The sequence below is a fragment of the Nannospalax galili genome, unplaced genomic scaffold (assembly GCF_000622305.1).
Source record: "Nannospalax galili isolate Female #2095 unplaced genomic scaffold, S.galili_v1.0 scaffold578, whole genome shotgun sequence".
NCBI classification, from domain to species: domain Eukaryota; kingdom Metazoa; phylum Chordata; class Mammalia; order Rodentia; family Spalacidae; genus Nannospalax; species Nannospalax galili.
The window spans coordinates 6,087,041-6,106,464 of record NW_008342282.1 but is presented as its reverse complement, the minus strand read 5'-3'; the positions used below and the strand labels follow the sequence as shown (position 1 = coordinate 6,106,464).

The 19,424-nt window shown below is 37.3% G+C and overlaps 1 long non-coding RNA gene across 2 annotated transcripts; it reads left to right on the top strand.

The window, feature by feature from the left end:
- Window positions 1-14,646: 14,646 nt before the first annotated feature.
- LOC115071257 lies at window positions 14,647-19,149 on the top strand. Of its 2 annotated transcripts, XR_003850351.1 has the most exons (4): window positions 14,647-14,818; window positions 15,631-15,747; window positions 17,576-18,495; window positions 19,061-19,149. It is a non-coding gene; the product is annotated as an uncharacterized LOC115071257 (long non-coding RNA). The 2 variants fall into 2 exon arrangements; XR_003850352.1 differs by lacking the exon at window positions 15,631-15,747.
- Window positions 19,150-19,424: the final 275 nt, after the last annotated feature.

Genomic DNA, 19,424 nt, shown 5'->3' with positions numbered 1-19,424 from the left:
TGACCTGACACTCAATTTGCTTGATGTGTAATTAAAATTTGGCGAGTCATTCTGAACCCCACATTCAGTGCTATTTGAGAGATACCCTATGTACCATGTACTGGCAATAGTTATTGTCTCTGCCTTTTAAGGGGGTAAGAGAAAGAATTGACAAATAGATCTAAATTGCAGTAAGATAAGAAGGCAAATCATCAGGAGACTTGAAAAGGACAAAAAGACACAGGCATAATTACTGATTCCCTAGGGTAGCTTTATCCATGAACAACAAACAAGACAGGCAAATCTTAACTTTTTCTTTAAAGATTACATTGGAACTAGGAAGTGAGATTGCAACAGTCTATGCATTGTTTCTGGGATAAACCATTTTCAAATAGAAACCCCCTTCTTAATAAGACATCAGTGGTTTACTGAAGAGGTTAATTAACTCAAGCATACCATTTTTGGTGTACTTTTGAAATTAAGTTATGATTATATTCTTAATCATTACTCTATTCAAACCCATTATTTATGTACAGCAGTGTTTATTAAGGCTAGGAAAATCACTATTTCTTGAAAATTCTCAGGCAAGTGTATAGTCAAATGAAAGTTCTTTAGAAATAGAATTTTATCAAGTTTGTCCTGGGTAATCTATGTCTTAAATGATAGCAGAACTCATTCCAAATCAATATAATGAATTGATCTGTAAATGTTTCAGGCAGGACTGCTTTCTTTGGACTTTTATGTATTGAATGTGCACTGCAGTTGAAGCATGTTTTCTGCATAATTAAGTCTGTGTTCCTGGCTGTTCACTGAGTTTAAAGTGGGTTTAAAAGACAAAAGTGTATGTTGAAGCAATATTATGCACATTCATTATTCTTAGTCATAAATATTGAAGCATAGCTTTTTTATTTTTAGTGAGAAAGAGAACAAAAATTAAATGTGAGTTCCTTAAACTTTAGTGTCCCTTTCTGGGGACATTTAAACCTATTTTAACCCTAGAAAAAAATCTGAACCTAATACCTTCAAGTACCTAAATGGTTTGACTACCTATTATTTTCTAGCTATGGTTATGTTTAATTTATACCATATGACAAAGGGTTAAAAAAGACAGTAATTTTAATCTTGAGAATTCTGAAAGAATTTAGAGTTATAAATGGAAATAGCTTTTGTGAAAAGTAAATTCAACTAACATTTATTGAACATGGTATTTAGTGTATTAGGCACTGACTTAGTTACTTTTGATATCTTTCAGTTTCATCATATGATAAAGGAGAATAACTTTTGATAAAGCGAGCTAAATAGGCAGTTGCTCAGTGTGAAAGACAGAATGCTACATAAGTAAAAAGCAATGTTTTACGTTGGATTTGAAACACCTGTAACTTTATGCTAAGTAGATTAGTACTCTTAGGTTAATCTGCTTTTGAAAAATTCCCATTGGTTTTCTAAAGTTTTTTATGTTAGTAGATTTAGTAGCTTTGAATATATACTTAAATGATTTCAAACTCCAAGTTTTTGAAAATCAGTACTTCCACAAGTTTTATTCCATCAAGAATCTGTACACCGGAATTTTATATGATGTATTTGACAGGACACATTTTAACAGTAGATATTTGCAGTGTCCACTTACAAAGCATATTTAAGTTTAAAAAAATAGAATTAAAAAGTAAAGTAGGTTTCAGTTGCCAGTGATAATTTTTGTGAAAGAGTACATGCAGAATAATACCGGTGGTATTTATTGGCAACTTCATAGCAGACTTTTTAGTGTTTATGAAATAGAAGCAAAGGATTCAATATAATATCCTCTTTAGTGTCAGTGTAAGAGAGGTGACTTTTTAAAAGGATTTTAGACTTATGGAAACTTATTTTTGGAAGGATATTTCTGGAGCTAATTACCTTCGTGGTTTTATGTCTATATTTGCGGTCATCAAATCCAACATGCAGATGGAGTTATACATTTTCAGTATTAAGACAGTTACCTTAGAAGGGTTTGGGAAATTTCAAGTTTCTGTTTTGTCTGGTATTAGAGGTAACTACATTTTCAGGTAGGCCACGCCGAATTTTAATTTTCTAAAGATTTATTTCATTTTTTAGTAATTATGTGCCTATGTATATGTGTGTCAGTGTGTGGGTATGTGCATATGAGTACAGGTATCCACAGAGGCTAGAAAAGGATGTCAGAGCCCCTGAATACAAGTGGTTGTGAGTCACCTGACTGGGTGATGGGAACTGAACTTAGGTCCCCAGCAAGAACAGTTTGAGCACCTAACTATCAACCTATCTCTCCATCTGTCCCATTTTTTACATTCCATATGTAATTTAATAATTAATAGAACCTCTAACTATTTGGCACATCAGCCCACACAACATGTTACTTCAGCATGATGCTACTTTATGTTCTCTCTCCCAGGTCCTGTTCAGTTAGATAGAATTTTTTTTCACTTTTAGTGTTCTTTGAGCCTTTAATAACAGTAGTTGAAGATTTTGTTTATTTCTTTTCAAATTTCTTCCTTTTTTTTTTTTGTTGAGTCAAGGTCTCATGTAGACCAGGCTTGCTTCTAACTCACTATGTAGCTGAGGCTGGCCTTGAACTCTGGAGACCCTTGCCTCTGCCTCCTGAGTGATATGATTACAGATGTGCACAACCACCCCTGGATAATAGTTGTATTTTGAAACTCAAGTTATTGTTTAGTAGATATATGTACTGGTTCTGAAGCACTTTCCTGATAAAAATATGAATATAATATAGATTAGTAGGTGTTGAAAATTCAGAGAGGGTTCAAATTGCCCTGCAATTCAAGTTAAAAGTACTCAGAGAAATGGCCAAGCTCACCCTGGAAAGATAAAATTGCACAGATATGCTGTACTTCTCACAAACATTTCAACAGGAGTTCTCTGACATGATCAGCTTGATCAGCTGTTTTCCTTTATCACAAAGCCTGTGTCCTTATCACTGTGAGCTCAGAAAACAGGCTTCCCAGACAAGAGAGGTTGATGAAAGGCGAACACAAGCAAAAGCTCTCTGTAGACACAGCAGGAAACACCCCACGAAAACCGGTATCTGGCATGATGAATATATGCTAATAAAGGGAAGATCTTAACACTAAAGTTTTCATAGTTTTCTAAATGTTATATAAACATGAAACTTAAAGCACTAGGAAGTAGTTTTTAAATCAGGGAAAGAAATGAACAATTTTGATTATTGGTGCAACTTATAACAGCAAGATTATAATTAGGCATTCAACTTACATAAAGATCTGTAGGCTAAAGGAGTTAAAAATTTCTGAAAGAGCATTTAACTCAGTTATAATATAAAGTGTGTGTGTTTTTTAAAACTTGTTATTGATATTTAGTAAATAAAGCCTCATTTTGGTGATTTTTTTTTCCAGGATATTGTACTGATTACAGGACATTTCCATGCCTTGTATAAACAGGCCCAAATAGGTTCTAAGTTGACTTCATCATGCTAGTATCAGAAAATAAGAACTGTGATACATAATGATGGTCTTACTGTGGAATTATTTTGTGCCTAGGAGGCAGAATCTTAAATTCTTATTAGCTTGTTAATATGTCAGACATAATTGGAAAGTATGGAGTGTTTCCTAATTATTATCCTAGGAACTTGAATTCTTCGTATTTCTATTTTCTCAACAGTGTGAAGAGGTGTGAGCTTCAATTAATATTTGGGATTATGAAATCACAGATTTAAAGGTGTAAAGTGTGTAAATGTCATTATTCTAATAAAAATTCAAATTTACAAGATGAAACCTTTGAATAGCCTTGAATAAATGGCTCTTCATAAAGAAGATCTGAAACGGACCATTAGAGGGCGCAAAGGAACTGCAGAACTTCGGGGACTCCGCGGTGAGGAATAGGAGAGAAGTGCATTTTTGCTACGAAATGTTTAATATTTCAGAAAACATTGAAACATTGTGAGTATTTCTTTGAACAAGAGATGAGTGTACGCTCATCGGAGCATAATCTTGGGCAAGCTGTCCCTCTTCTGGTTTTCGAAGAGCTCAAATAGGGTCAAATCTGCAAAGCAGCACTAAAGCGGGTGGGAGCTGCAGTTGCACTGCGGCTACTGAAACCGGAATGGCTTCCTTAGGTCATAAACTGACATGTTTGAGAAATTTTGATCCCAACTCTTGCTCTTTATCTGTAAAAACGAACCTTTGATTAAGGAGAGAGTATGGATTCCTACAAAAGGCTTTGGAAAAAAAAATCATAAAGGAAAGCCAAATTCAAGCACTATACTTCCTATTATGCTAGAGAAAATATAAATAAATATTGGACAGTTTTAAGTTTACATCTGAGGAGTGTAGTTTAGGCACAATCTTATTTGGTGATTCTATGTTATCTTTTAAAAATAAAATCTCATAGGAGATATTGAATCCATGGAAAGATTTCTTGTTACTGTAGATTTTCATCGACTGGATACATTAAAGCTCACAGCATTTCTTGGGTGCCTTGAAGTCCCTAAAAATGACAGTTTTCCTTCCTGTTTGTTGATGATTATCCCTAAGAGCTGAGTTAAAATAAAAGACCTTGTTACCTGGCTCTCTGTGTTAGCATGTGTATGGGAGTCAAATTTGCCCCTATGGGCAAACATCTAGCTGTAGCTTGGACTCTAATGGTACCAGCATCTCATCCTACCTCTGCATAATCCTATTATGGGCAGATAATTAAGAGTTCCTAGATTAGTAAAGTGTACTACATATTTGTGCATGAATGTCAGAAATTATCATTTGCATTTGGGATAATCCAGCTCTTAGTCTGAGTTTCAAATTTTTAGTTGAGATAGAGAAAGTAGATTAGTTTAGAGAAGAAATGAATGCTCCTGATGAATTTTCAAAACTTTATATTAGTAATGATTTGGAAGATCTAAGATTCATATAGTTTCCACAATTAAAAAAATATGAACCTCCTCTGAGTAAAATAAACTAATGGGATTAAACACATAGGCAATTATATAACTCTATTTTGAAATAAAAATGAGAACAGATATTAACCGAAATTTCATATTTGAAGGATAAGAGAGGTTTGATGTGTTGTGAAGAACAGTGACAGTTCATCTCCACAAGGTCAGGAATTCAACATTTGGTTACTATTTAGGCATTGATGAACTTATTGAATTTTAAGAACAGTTCTTAGTACAGAATTTTAAGGAGGGGAAATTACTTCTTGGACTCTGTGTCCACTTAGAAAACAATGGATATCTTAGTATTTGTATTAAAACATGGCATTCATTCTGCAGTAGTTTCTGGAAAGGACAGGCTAAGACATAACCATAGAATGAAAGGTGCCTGTGTCTTCTGAGTGACATGGGTTTGTGCCTTCTATGACTTGTTATGTCATGCTGGCATTCTATCTAGTAATAGTCAATTTCATTCTTGAAATACAGTTTGTGTTGTTCTGACATCTAATGTAATGTAGCAGAGGGTCACATTTTTAAAAAGAGAAAAAAAAGCCACATTGTAAATAAAGTTCACTTTAAAAAAGAATGCTTTTATATCTATATTTTAACTGTATCTTTTTGTCCTATCCACAAGACAATGAGGGCAGCCAAATATTATTTAATTTATTCTTTAACCTATTCTAAGAACTCTGTGCCATCCCTTCAGACACAGACTGATGTTTAGCTTTTGTAGTGGTATCAAGGGACAGGAAATCTATAATTTACCTTAGTGACTCATCGTTGTGAAACAATGAAGAAAATTCCAGCTTGACATAAAGATGATTATTTATGATAAGCCACTCTGAGAGTAAGGGGGCAACTGCATATTTCTTCTCCCTTAAGGAGAAGATGCATAACCTCTTATGGCTTGAATCTTCTTCTGCGTTCTGCCTAAAATAATTGTGATTCTTTTGTTGTTAAATAAGAAAGGAAAGAATAGTTGTTAGGCAATGTGTATAATTTGGGAGCTTAAGAGGTTGAAGAAAATTTCTGAGTATTTTCTTCTTTACTCCTTACTAAAAACAAGTTAGTTTCATTTGCAACTATCCGTGCCACATCCATTTCTCCCTGCCAGTGAACACAACCTTTCGTATTGACAAGTAATCCCGCTCAGGTGTAGAACTGTCTGAGACTCTGTGATAGCAAGTGTTAAAGGGAAAGCATGGACTTAACGTGTTTGAGGCTAGACAGGCTTTTAATGTCTTGATGAAACCACAGGGTAGGGTGGATAGTTGATGGGTGAGGGAATGAATTTCCAAGAAGAACCACAGAAAATAGACTGGCCTTCTTTATAGCAGGCCCTGCTATGATGCTTTGATAGGGGAGGAAGTTAATCCTCAGTTGTATAAAATACAGCCATTATAATTTCTGGTATTATAACAAGTAGGATTTTTTTAAAGTTAGAAATTACCTAGAGAAATTAGATCCTAATCTTAACTCTTTATCTGTGAAGGTGAACAGCTTATTGGGGAAAAGGAAGTGATTCTTTCAATAAGAGTCTGGATGACCCTTAATTCCCTGACCACAGAAATCATCATATGGAAGTTTAAAGAAAAAAAGATATATTTTTTAAAAAATTCAGAAGCAAGAATTACATTTGAATAAGATCGTAATTTTGGACCCATCTCTCTGGAGATGGTCTATTCAAGAGTTTTGTGGCTGCAATGCTATTTTAATGAAACCAGCATGAGAAATATATCATATTTCTACATAATCGAGCTGTGGTAATGTTTCCATTGGATATTACATCAGTGTTCTGTGATCTGCCCTGATTCCAGAAGAAATTTAAGGTGTTGACTACAAAACTATTGGGTCCAAAATGATTTGAATCTATAGTTTCTAGAATCATTCTGTGCTAATATGAGACATTACAGTTTAGAGTTCTGGGGTTCTTCTGCTGCTAGTTTTCAGATTTCATTGAGGAGAACTGATTGATGAAATTTGCTTTCTGTGCATACATCCTTCTTTACCAGAATGGTAGCTAGCTTTTGTGTAGGGGAGGATGAACCCTTTAAACATGTAAACATCTATTACTATTGAGCTTCCTTTTAAAGAGTTTTATTTCAACTTTCAAATATTTTAATTATTTAAAATAACTCTAGCACTTTCAAATTTCAAATGTTTTGTATGGAAAACCTTGTACTGTGAATTGAATGGAGTTACACTGATGTTATGGCTTAGGGATACAGGTGAGAATGAGAAAACTACATTGTAAAATGTGAAAATATCACCTTAGTACTTTCTTTTTGGAAATGTGTTGTCAGACTTCTTAGCAATTTTAATAAACCCTTCACTGTCATGGATCTAGCTTGGTGCCTTTAGAAAAAATGTCTTTCTCTTATTCCTAGGCATTTTGCCTGCTTCTTATTACACAGCCCAAAATTTATAAACCTCTTACAATTTCTTCCCTCCTTGCCGATATCCAAATATCTTCCTATGCATCCTGGCTGGACTCAAACCCTGGTCTTCCCACCTTCACCTGCTCTGTGATCATAGACATGGATACCATATCCGGCTGCCGGCTGCTAAAGATATTTTGATTCTGCACTTTGTAACCTTATCTACTTAGTCCAACCCACTATCCTGTCTTGCCTCAATGATTTCAAGCCTCTTAATTGGAACCCTACCTCCACTCCCACCACATTCCAATTTAATTCATAGTGGTCAGCATTTCCTTTTTTTGTATTATTTTCATTTATATTTTATGTGTATGACTGTATTGCTTGCATGCATATGTGTACCTGTATCTTGCAATGCCCGTGGAGGTCAGAAGAAGGTGTCGGATCCCCTGCAACTGGAATTACAGACAGTTGTTAGCTGCCATGTGGGTGCTGTGAATTGAACCCAGGTCCTCTGCAGGAGTAGTCAGTATTCTTAACTGCTGAGCCATCTCTCCAGCCCATGGTCAGCATTTTCCAAAACTTAGTAGACTTTTTTATCAGAGTAATGTTAGATTACAGAAAAATTCAGTTTCCCTCATTACTGGACTCTTGTATTAGTGTGCTATATTTGTTATAAGTATTTGGCCAATACTGATATATTATTATTTACTAGTGCCCATGGTTGACTTTAGGGTTTAATCCTTTTTGAAAGTCCTGTAGATACATATTTATTTAGTATTACTATTATAGGAAAGCAGACTGTGATGACTGTGTGTGAGTACGGGCACACACATGCCATGGCATACCAGTGGAGGTCAGGGGGAAACTTTCTGATGTTATGTCATCTTCTTCCACTGTGGATTCCAGGGATCCAGCAAAGGTCTTTCCGTTTGCAGAGTAAGTGCTTTTAGCTGCTGAGCCATAGCAATAGCGCTCTCTCTCTCTCTCTCTCTCTCTCTCTCTCTCTCTGTGCCTGTATGGGTAATTAGTTACATGCATCATGCAAAATAGCTTTAGTGATCTAATATCTATGCTCTCCCTGTTCATCACCTGCTGCTTGCCCCTGAATTCTTGGCAATACAATCATTTTTTTCTTTGTATTTTTGACTTTTGTGTTGCTATTCTTGCTTTCTCAGTCACGTTGTGATTTGAAGAATGTCATGTGTTTGGAATCATTAACCATGTAGACTCTTAGTTAGCTTTTCTTAGGGACATGGATTTAAATTTCTTCCAGTTTTTCTATGACATTTATTGGGGAAGAATGTTTTTTTCATTTACTGATCCCAGGATTTTGCAATTATGAAGAAAGATGCTGTAAACATTAGTGTGCAGCTCTCTGTATTGCATACAGTTTCAACCCATGTTGATAACTATCAAAGAATGTTATTATTGTTAATGTACAATTATTTTTTAAACTTTATTTTACTTTTGAGAATTTCATACAAGAGTATTGTATTTGCATTATTTCCATCCCTCTCAGCACCCCTCCAACTCCTCCCATGTCCCTCCACTCCCTTTCAATTTATTTTTCTCTTCTTTGATTATTGTTACACACACACACACAGACACACACAGACACAGACACACACACACACACACACACACACACACACACACAAAGTCCACTTATATCATTGACTGCCTGTAGTTCTTCATCTTGAGATGGGATCCCGTATTTCCTTCATCCGCCTTGGCATGCCAACTGGTTTTGTCAGTATGCAGATCTTGTTAGACTCCCATATTGTGGAGATTTCATTGGTGTTGCTAGTTAATGTACAACTTAAAATATGTACTTGTGTTTAATTTGCTAATTTTTCTTGAAGAATTTTTAATCTATGTTCATTGTGAAACTGGTTTATAGCTTTCCTTTCTTACATATCTTATCCTAATTTTTTTACTTAATTTTTTTTTTGAGTCAGGGTCTCCCTCTAACCCCAGCTGGCCTGGAACTTGTTATGTAGATGTGGCTGGACTTGAACTCACAGAAATCTGCCTGCAACTGCTTTCTGAGTGTTGGGACTAAAGGTGTGTGGCACCATGCCCAACTGTCTTTTTCTAATGTTTGAGGAAAGGTAATTCTGGCCTTATAAGGAACTGGGAAATATTTCTGATTTTATCTTCCAGAAGAACGTACAGAGAATTGTCATAATTTCCCACTTAAATGTTTGGTAGAATTCACCAATTAATGTATCTGGACATGATGCTTGACATTTCCAGTGGTTATTCGTTACTAAAGCATTAACATTTCAAAGCTACATTCAAGTTTACTTAAGACTATTCAGTGATTTTCCCATTGTTGACCACAGCCCCAGATTCTTCCTATATCCTGGATTTATTTTACATTCTGGATCCTGCTCATCTTTCCAGTGCTGTCTGCCATGTTTCTTTGCTTGTAAGCATTGCTGTCTCCCTGCGCTTACTTTTTAGTGCTTATGCTTTCCTGCCTAAGCAGGAGAAAAAAGAATGTCTCATTCTTTTCCCCATATTTCATGTCAGCTTTCTTCAGACTCTGCTATGGTAGCTTATAAATAGTGGTTTTTGCTAGGCATGGTGGCACACATCTTTAATGCCAGCACTTGGGAGGCAGAGCCAGGTGGAATTCTGTGAGTTCAAGGCCAGACTGATCTACATAGTTCCAGGTCAACTCTCTCAAATGGCATACTTATTCAGTGTAATTCCAGTTGGGAAACTAGTGTATAGCATTGCCTCAATAAATACTTGATGAGACAGTGCTGCTGGTAGAATTACTGCAACTATATTTGGAAATTATTTTGCTTAGTCTTTGTTCTAGTGATGTTAACAGTTCCCAATCTCTCTTCTTTCCTCTGTGGCCTACATCTCAAATGAGTCATGGCTGTCCAAAGCAGCCTTAGTCCAAACCCTTATGCACTCCATTACTAATCTTGGAACAAGAGGATATTTTGGTACATTTATACTTTATCTATATATGAGATTTTGAACTCCTCAAAATCTTCTTCATTTACATGTTCATAGCACTGCATAAAGTTGGTATTCAATAAATGAATATTAAATGAATATTCTTCAATTATGAGTTCTCATTTAATGTCTACATTAACTTATGATGGTGGATGACAGAATTCTTGCTTTCTTGCTAGTTTCATGTATTTAAAATATCCATTGTGTAGTTTATATTCTAAATAATATGAAAATTCATATTTTAAATTTCCAAAGTAGTGTTTTTCCCTTTTATTTTCTTTCCTTTTCAAAAATATTTATTTTATTTTATTTGTGTGTGTGTGTGTGTGTGTGTGTGTGTGTGTACGCACGCACGTGCGTGCGTGCACCGACAGAGGTCAGAAACAGGGTGGCAAATACTTTAAAGTTGGGGTTATAGGTGTTTTGTGAACTGCCTGATATGGGTGTTGGGATCCAAATTCCGGTCTTCTTAACCACTGACCTATCTCTCCAGCCTCCTCAGCCTTCATGAGATGAAAACACTTTGAGACTATGAGGGATGCTAAAGATTCTATTTCTGTACTTGATTGATGTACACCTTACTCACACAGTATGCCTGATTTCACTGGCTTCATGTGTACTGTGTCATGCGAAGACCGCTTGCTGTACAGTTCTTTGGACTGCAGGGAATAAAAGCGTAACCAGTTTTCATAAATATTAACTAAAATGTAAGTAAAAAATTCAAAACATATTTTCCTTCTGTTTGAGGAAGACAAAATAGTTAAAAAGATAGCTTTATTTTTGTAAAGAAGCAGAATTCACTTTTAGAACCAATTTGGTGAAAATATATTTTTCCCTAGTGTCAGGGTTTTTCTACAAGGGGTTTGAGTTTTTACGATTGCCCAAGCACTCGTAGGTCTTAAAAAGCCGTTCTCATTTGTGTCAGCAAAAGCTTCTTTCAATCTGGGCTGTTACTCATTTGCAGTTTTTTTCCCTTTTTCACTGTTCCAATTCCTTTAAACTACTCAGTTTTAAAATAAAGTATTTCTTCTCCAATATGAAGCTACTTTCTAAAACTAATAGTTATTGCTAAGCTGCTTGACTCTATTGGAATAATAGGGCTGAAGTCTATATATGATACATTAATTCCTATTGCTGTGCCTTTCCCTACAATGACCCCAAAAGATTCCACAACTCTTCTGAGAAGGCTCCACAGCTCCACCTCCCCTTCCTTGGCCATGATTCACTCTGAAACCTTAAAGAATGCTCCAAGCCTCTTTGGACTCCTGAATTTCATTACACTTCCTAGCTCTGTGTGTTCGTGATATGCCCACATGACAGACTTGAGAATAGACCTGAGAGCTCTTGGTTCTTGCTGGTTAAACATTTATTCTTCATTTACCTCATGACTACACCTATCCATGAGAGCAATTCTCAATATAATCACGTATTTATAAATGCTTTTTCTTCTAAAAAAGTTTTCAGTGAAATGTCATCATGCCTTGCTCCCATTTGCCTGAATCACCTTCAGAAGTCTGAGAATCTTAATATCATGTATTGTCATCTGGGCTTATGATGCTTAAGCCTGGAAAACCCCTAGGATGAGCACATCACTAACAAGCACTCAGTAGTCCAAACTCATTCATTGTGCTCTTACCTGTGTTTTCACATTTTAAACTCTTGTGGCTCTTCAACTCTCCTCTCACTATTCCTTTTACACCGTTTCATAAGACCTATTCATCTTTGATGACACTGGCTACCTTAGTTTTCTCCACTAGAGCCCATTTTTATACATACTCTCCTTCTGTTTCCTTGTTTCTTCCAGACCACCTGTGTCTCCCTGTTCCCACAAAAGAACATATTTGAAGTGCATCTTTGAGTCTACCAAATTTTTCTTGATTTACTGAAAGTTTTATCACTAGATAATTTTTTTCACTAGATAAAGACTGCCATTAGAGACCCCACTGTTCATGTGGATAACCCCATCCCAGACTGTTGAGCTGCTAGACCTCACTTTCCCTGACCATATGTCAACCCACGCCATTCCCTAGATTGTGTCTTACCAATAGTTTCATCACCATATATAATAGTGAATTTTGATTGCTAACTTGGTTGGATCTGACATCAACTAAGAGACACTCCTTTGGTTGGGTTTGTGAGGACATTTCTAAGAAGGATTAACTGGGGATGGGGGGAAGATACTTCCCTAGAGTGGGTGGCACCTTCCAGTGGCAACTCAGGCATGAAGTTGTCCAAGGATGAGAAGTTAGTGCTACTTGTTTGCCGGTCTTCACTTGCTGATGAGCACATCTGTTCTATTGCTGCTGTTGCCATCCTCCACTGACATCCGTTACCAATGTCTTGGCCTTCCAATGTGGAATGAAGACCAAAGTCTTAAAGGATTTTCTGGGCCTTTATTGACAGATTGAGACTCCTGAGGCACTCAGCTTCATGGACTGAGCAACTACCAGGTTTTCAGCCTGTCTATCATGACAGCTATTGCTTAGCCACCTAGCTCCTATCCTGTAAACCAAATAAGAAATCACCTTTATCAATATATATCCATATATATGATATATGTATATATTCTATTGATTCTGTCCCCCTAGAACTGTAATACATTGTAAAAATATTGATTTAAAGAATTACACTCTTTTGGAGAGATGGATGGCTGGAGAGATGGCTCAGTGGTTAAGAGCATTGACTGTTCTTCCAGAGGACCCGGGTTCCATTCCTAGCACCTACATGGCCGCTAACAGTCATTCATAACTCTGGTTCCGGGTGATCAGATGCTCTCTTCTGGCCTCTACTGGTATTGCCTGACACAGATGCACCTACATATATGCAGACAAAACATTCATACACATAAAATAAAATAATAAATATATTTTTAAAATAATTCTACTCTTTAATCAACTATTAATGTTGTTTTGTTGCTGTAATAAACTTAGTGACTTAAATAATACCATTAAAATGTATCTTACAGTCCTAGGGCTATGATAACCCAAATGTGTCTCACAGGCTAAGATCATGGTATAACCAGAGCTGAGCTGCCTTACTTCTAGAGAGGCTGTGTTTCCTTCGCTTTCTCAGCTTCTTTGCCATCTGCTTCCAGTGGCTGGTGACACTTGCTCCTTCTTCAAAGCCGGCAGCATAGTGTTTCCAACTTCGTCTTGTTATCAAGATTTCACTCTGGCCTTCCCTTCACTCCCTGGTCCTTGTGATCTCCATTGAAAGACTTTAGACAAGAGGCACAGAGTGTAATACAGAAGATAAATGGAGTTTCTGAGTAAAGTGGACACCCTCAAGACAAGAGAGGACAGTGGCTAAAGAGACCATTGTGGAGGGAAATACACAGACTGAGAGTAGATAATGGCCAGAAAAGCCGTTGTGTAGGGCACACTATCAAGAGATAAGAGGGAACAGTGGTCAAAGGGATCATTGTGCCAATCTTCAGTTTTAGGTAAGTTTTATACTATTTCTTAAGGATTCTAGTACACACATGTTTCCTGAGGGTCATTTTCCTGTCCAGAAGATGGACAGATCCATTTGGATTAACTCTTAAGCAAGGATACATCGTAAGTTTTTCTTTACCAGAAGCCTCCTGTGAGATAATTACTTTATAGTCTTTGGGGAAGTTTAGATTAAATCTTAAGGAAGGACAATTTGATGTTTTCTTCCTTCTTTTATGTGACATTGTAAGTTCTAAATGGATAGCTTTGATACCTGTTCCTTTATCTGTTTTTGTATTTTACTTACAAAATTTGTGTGTTAGCAGGGACATAGGAGGTACGGCCAGAAGCTGATCATGAGGGACACATCTGTCCTCACTAATCTCCAAACCTGCCAATTTCTAACTACCAAGTGCTCTGACACTGATGTAGTGTTTCTATTGTCATATTTTTGTTCTCATTATTCCATGATTTCTCCTTTAAGGGTCTTTGTGATTATATCAGGACCACCCAGATACTTGTCCCCACTTTAAAATCCTTAATTTGACTATACCTACAAAGTCCCTTTATCATGGATATAAGGTAACTTATTCATTGATTCCAGGAAACGGGATGTAGATATCTTTGATAGGCCATTACGTTTTCTAGCAGCTGAATTATCTGACATTTCCAGGCCACTTACTGAATCCCTGTCTCTTCATTTACCATGACACTTATTCATTGTCGGATACTGTCTTAATGGACTTGGCTTCTCCTTATCCAATTTATATTCTACAGTCCTTTAACACGATTACTACCTTGCAGACACTCTCAGTACTTCTCTTCCCATCGCTGTCTCTCCTCCTACCTTCTGCAGCGCTCAGAATCTTCAGCATCCCATCTCCCTGTTTTCTTCCATGTGGAGGGATTTAATAATAAGCCTGTCATATATCTTCTTTCCATTCTTTCTGTACCAAAGGATCAGCTGTGACTATTTACTTGTGAAGCTGGAAGAGGGCCTGAGAGTATCTCCTTCTCCGCACTTGGGTTCTGGCTGCCTACAGGAAGTCTGAGTCTCCCTCCTACACACTTTGTGCTATGCTTCTGCAAGAGGAGTCTCACACTGTGAGAAGTGTGCATGTTTTTAAACACCCAGAGTAAGTGGCTTACACTCTGTCATTTAGTACATCAATGTTGAGAAGTCCACATGACCACAGATATCAGATACATTTTCCTAAATTGCTATCATTAATAATAATAGTGATATTTGGTTTCCTATTTACATTTTTCTCCCATTTTTTCTCAATGAAAATAAAACTTTAATGTGTTATTTATTGAGTCCCTTCCTCAAACTCTGAGCAGTCTGACTAAATTAATTCCCTCTCATTTCCTATTGCTTTGTCCTGCTTCCCCTTCACAATATTCATCAACACATGAATAAGTGTATTTTTAATTAAAATTTATTATTTTTTTATTTTGTGTATATGAGTGTATTGCCTGCATCTATTTAAGTGCATCTATATTGTGCAATGCCCATGGAGGTTAGAAGGAGGCATCGAATTCCCCTGGAACTGGAGTTAAAGACAGTTGCTAGCCACCATGTGGGTGCAGGGAATCAAACCTGGGTCTTGCGCAACCAGTGCTCTAACCACTGAGTTTTCTCTCTAGCACCTGAACTAGTGTATTTATTTATTTACATTGCTAAATTTAAGTCCCTGAGTATAAGAAGTTCAGCTGTATTCCTATTATTTGGGATAGTTCTTGTATCTTATAAGATTCTCAAAGTATGTCATTTAATTGTTGAAGAAACAGGTGTGGAAACATGATTTTCAGTATTATCTAAAGATTCAGTTTATTGTAAAATGCCAACTCTCCATTATCCAGTGTAAAGTTAATTGACTTGGAGATGAAAACTGATTTAAAAAAATCACAGTAGACACTTCATGTGTATTATACTTGTCACCCACAGGCTCACGACCTTGAACACTTGGGTACCAGCTGGTAGTACTGTTTGTGAGGGTTGTGGAGACTTTCCAGCCATGAGGCCTAGCTGCAGCAGCAAACCACTAAAAGCAGACCTTGGAAGGTAGTATCTGCTTTTAGTTCTGGACTGTACTCTCTGCTTCCTGGTCTGCCAAGATGTGAAGAAGCTGTATAGCAAGCTGACAAGGGTCCAAGCTGCTCTAGGTTCAATGCCTTGCAAAATGAGCCTCTCCTCCCTTAAGTTGTTTCTGGTCAGATATTTTGGTGACAGTGATGAGAAAATTAACAGTGTACTTTATAAAGTTAATATAAATGGAAATCATAAAAATTTCTGCATGCTAGAGTCTTTGTTTACTTAAAAATATTCATTTTGTGTGTGGGCACACACATGCTATGGCACACGTATGAAGGTCAGAGGACAACTTCAGAAGTCTGTTCTGTCCTTCCACCATGTATGTCCTGGAGATGAAAGTCAAGTTGTACACTTGATGACAGGCACCTTTACCCAATGACCAACCCACTGGCCTAGAGTCTTTGTTCTAATGAAGCTTATAATAACCAACACTGCAAATCATCTGTACTTCAAGTTGGGAACAAAGATCCACATACCAGTCAGAAACAGAGAAGAGGAACTTGAACTTAGGCAATAACTCCAATAAATAACAGTGAAGGTTATGCCTCTCCCAGTCTTCATAAGCATGCCTGATTAATCCAGCCCCTCTGCCCATGTAGACAAATTCTCAAGCCTATATAAGTCAGTCGGTCTGGTCAGGGTTGAAATACTTAAAAATCAAACAGTAGGCATCAGAGTCATGGCCTGGCTCACAGCTGTGGTCACCCCTTTAGTAGCCATTTTGATGCCTCCATCCATGAGCCCCCATCTAGTTGTCTGCTAACTCCATTCAGATAGCCATGCAGCATACTATTTTATCAGGGGGATAAAATAGTATTGAAGTACAAACATGGACACTAGCCCTGACTCAAAGATCACCAACTGACCAGCTGGCCAGGATGAAGAGGCAAGGAGGCTTGATTTTAACTTCCAGAAGGCTAGAATTTCAACAGGGAATAGCCAGAACTGAAGCACAAGCACATAAATCCCTTAGGCCCCACCTCCCTCGTTCAGTAAAATCCTTTCTTTTTTTCTTATAAGCAAAAAGACTGGAATGTTAGATCACAGAGGTTGCTCCTGTAAAGCTGATATAACTAGGCTTTATATCCTATCTAGTGCCTTCACTAATCTGCCAAACTTGGAGATTTCTCCCCTCTAAATTATAAATGTTAAAAATTTCCTTTGTTTTATAGGTTGCTGTTGGATCTCCTAGCCCAGCTTCACATACCAGGAATAACTTGTATTACCCAGTTCCCAGAAGTCAGCCTCAATGCATCTCTTTATCAAACATGAAAAAAAATCTTTTTATTTACATAGCAATTACGACATAAAGAATCAGTACTGTGTTTACTTACCAGCCTCAGTTACTAATTGTGGTGACTTGAATGAGAAATATTCCCATAGGCTCAAATATTTGAACACTTTGCCCCCAGTTGGTAGCACTGCTTAAGAGGTCATGGACTCTTTAGGAAGTGGATCCTTGCTGGAGGAGGTGTGTCACTGGGGGAAGGCTTTGAGAGTTCATAGTCTGGTACCTTTTCCAGTTACTCTCTCTGCTTCCTGTTTGCTACTGAAGAGGCAGCTCCTGCTGCCATGCCTGCTGCTTTCTGCATGACTCTCTGACAAGATGAACTCATCCTTTATGAACCATTCTTTCCATAAATTCCTTTGATTATGGTGTTTTATCACATCAGGAAACTGACACTTTTCTAATACAAAATACTTTCTAATACTTTTCTAATACAGAAATTGACAGTAGAAAGTGGTATGTGAAGAACCTGACCTTATTTATTTATTTATTTATTTATTATTTTTTTAGAAATGTGGAAGGTTTTGGAACTTTGGACTAGTAAAGTAGTTGAATGCTGTTGGAAGAGTTTAAATGGCCCTTTTAGTAGATGCCAAGCTCAAGATGTTTCATAAGAAGAGGGAAGCAAAGACTGAATCAGCAACTGGGCTCATTCCTGAGATATTTTCGCATCGAATCTGGCTGCCTTCTTTCACTGGTCTAAGAATTTTCCTGAGGCTGAATTAAAGAATAAAGGACTAATTTCTTTGGTGAATGAAATTTCAAGGCAGCCCAATCTTGAATCTGTTACATGGTTATTAATGGTACTCTTATGCAGCTCAACATTGAGAAGAGTGAGTGGGATAGAAAAAAATACAAAACATACAGTTTGGAGAGGAAAAGAGCACTAGGAAGCATAATGTTGCAGCCAAGTCTTGAGCTAGAAGAAAGGCTGTAATTGTTCTAGGAGAGTAGTGCCATTAAGGAGAGGCCTCCTGCTCTGAACTGCCACAGGGAAGACATACCCAGCTAATTTTCCAACTTGTGCAAGATAAAGCCTAAGGGATTTTCTTCTCCTAGAAAACCACTACCTACAAAAGCTGCGGCTAATGTCTTCCAGGGATGAGAGCAGGGGTTGTGTGGGGGAGGTGGAGTTTCATCCGAAGCTAGCAGCCAAACTTGGCAGTGTCAATAACATGCTATTGGTTATAGAGTCATGAAAGATTCAAGAGTGAATGGGATTATTCCTCTGAAGTTTCAGAGAGCCATTGAGGCCAAGAAACGTGTGTTGGGGAGACCCTGCATAAAGAAGGCCTTGGGAAGCCTCTGTGAAGCTGTGAAAGTGAGGCTTGGATTGAAGTAGAGATCCCAAGATGTTGCAGATGCCAGAGCCAGGAGATATCACCAAGGAGAGCTGTGTATAGGAAGTGAAACCAAGCCAAGAGAGAGAAGTATGTTGCAGGTAGAAAAGCTGGAAGGACTGAATAATCTAAGTCATTTGGAACTAAAATCCCAGATGTCAGATGTGGAGCTACAGGATTTGGTGCTTGTCCTGCTGGGTTTGCTCTTACTGTGATCTGATATTTCTTCACTATGCCCACACTCCTTTATTTTGAAATGGGGATGTAAATTATGTGCCATTACACATTGCAAGTATATAATTTGCTTTTTGATTTTATAGGGAGTTACAGTTAAGAGATTTCCTTAAATCTCAAAAGAGATTTTGGATTTTTGAATAGTGTTGAGACTGAAAGACCATGGGGGACTTTTAAAGTTGCTCAAATGCATTTTACATTATGGTATGACCATGAGCCTTTGAGGCCAGGGAGTGTAATGTGGTGGTTTGAATGAGAAATGTTCCCAGAGCCTCAAATATTTGAACATTTTGTTACCAGTTGGTGGTGCTGTTTAGGAGGTTATGGAATCTTTAGGAAGTTGAGCCATCACTGGGGGTGGGCTTTGACAGTTCACAGCCTGGTTCCACTTCGAGTTGCTCTCTCTTCTTTCTATTTGCAGTTAAGATGTGACTCACAGCTTCCGGTTTCTGCTGCCATGCCTACTTCTTGCTGCCATGCCTCCTCACCATGATGGATTCTTACCCCTCTGGAGCAGTAAGTCCAAATAAAATCTTCCTTCTGTAAGTTGCGGGGTCATGGTGTTTTATCACAGCAGCAGAAAAGCGACTAATACATTCACGTGGAATGACTGGAGAAAAAAATTTTCTTGTTTCTTTGAAAAAGGAGATTTAATTTTTAAAAAATATTAAAAGTAGAGAAAATATGGGGTGCAGGTTCAGTTGATAAAAGGCTTCCAGTATAAGTATGTGGGCCCAAATTATTAACCCATGTAAAGGCAGATGGGGTAGCCATTGTCTGTAATC